At 35.1% G+C, this 1,643-nt stretch overlaps 1 pseudogene; it reads right to left on the bottom strand.

The window, feature by feature from the left end:
• Nucleotides 1–1,315: 1,315 nt before the first annotated feature.
• On the bottom strand, nucleotides 1,316–1,414 carry LOC130037015 (uncharacterized; annotated as a pseudogene).
• Nucleotides 1,415–1,643: the final 229 nt, after the last annotated feature.

Below are 1,643 nucleotides of genomic sequence, written 5' to 3'. Positions count from 1 at the left end.
GGAGTATTTCTGATTCTTCAATTTCCTGGAAAATCTTGAAAAATGTTGGCAGCATTTCCTCTTTAAAGGTTTGAAATATTTCACTATTGAATCCATCTGGGCCAGGGATTCTGTTTGGGGGGGATACTTTTGACCATCATTTCAATTTCCTTGGTAGTGATAGGTTCAAGTATTCCAAATCTTCTTGGTTCAACGTTGGGAGGCAATTGGAATCCAAAAATTTATTAATTTATTCAAGATTCTCTCATTTCCTGCTGCAAAGTTTCTCAATATAATCTCTGATGATCCTATGGATTTCTGTAGTTTCTATTAGGATATGCCCATTTGCATTTCTGATTTGATTTATTAGAATTCTTTCTCTTTGTTAATTTGAGAGGCTTCTCGTGGTTTATTGATCTTATTTATTTTCTCAAAGAACCAGCTTTTGCTCTTATTGGTCTTTTGGATTGTATTTTGGGATTCTAGCTCATTGACGTCTGGTACAAGTTTTATTATTTCCTTCCTCCAGCCTAGTTTGGACTACTTTTGTTGGTCATTTTCCAAAATCTTGAGCTCTAATTAATTCATGTAGATCCTCTCTTTCTTCCTGATGAATTCTGGCAGAGCTATACTCTTTCCTATTAACACTGCTTTTGCTGTGTCCCACAAGTTCTGGTAGCTCGTGTACTCATTCTCATTTGTTTCTGGAAACTTTTTATTTCCTCTTTGATTTCTTCTCTAAGCCAACAGTTGTTCATTACTTCCCTTAAAGAAAATATTTCCTTGCTGAGCTTTAGTCTGTTTGATCTATTGAGAAGTGACAAAGTAGTGTTGAAATCTCCAACTAGTATTGTGTTGCTATCAATGTTTTTCTTTAAGTCAATTAGAAGTTGTTTTTAAGTATTTTGCTGGTCTGTCATGAGGAGAATCTACATTGAGGAGGGTGAGTTTTTTCTGATGTACAGATCCCATGATCATGAAGAAATGACCTTCACTGTCTCTTATAACCTATAGCCTGAAGTTCATGTGGTCTGATACTAGTATGGCCACTCCAGCTTTGTGGAGGTGTTCTTTCCTTTCTTGAAGAATTGTTTTCCAGCCTTTGAATTTGAGCCCATGGTTGCTTTGATTGTTCAGAAGTGTTTCTTCAGGCAGCAGAATGTTGGGTTCAGTTTTATAATTCATCTTCCCATTCTGTGCCTCTGAATTGGCACATTTAGTCCATTGACATTGAGAGAGATTGTTGTGATGGGGATTTGTGCTATCTTTATGTAGAATTTTTGTACTTGTGCGGATTGTCTTAGCTTAAAGTAGCCCTGTTAATTCTTCTTGCAACAACAATATGGAACACTTTACAAGTTTGCATGTCATCTCTGTGCAAGGACAATGCTAATCTATGTATCATTTCAATTTTAGTATATATGTCATCAAATATAGTATGAGTTAATTTTTCCATATTTTTCTCTACTTATTAATTTGAGGGTTGTCCTTACTCACTCCTATGGCAGACAGTGATTCATAAGCAAGGTATGTATTTCAAAGCAGCTTGAATAGATAGATTTAGAACTTTAATGTCCCAGAAAGAAAAATATGGTTTTTACCATATTATCTTTTTCCATACCCAAGGCATCAGTTTTACAAAATAATTCTTTTGGAAGATAGTA

This window comes from Sorex fumeus, unplaced genomic scaffold (genome assembly GCF_029834395.1).
Source record: "Sorex fumeus unplaced genomic scaffold, SorFum_2.1 ptg000070l, whole genome shotgun sequence".
In the NCBI taxonomy this organism is placed as follows: domain Eukaryota; kingdom Metazoa; phylum Chordata; class Mammalia; order Eulipotyphla; family Soricidae; genus Sorex; species Sorex fumeus.
The sequence above is the reverse complement of the archived record's forward strand: the minus strand, read 5'-3'. Positions and strand labels throughout refer to the sequence as shown.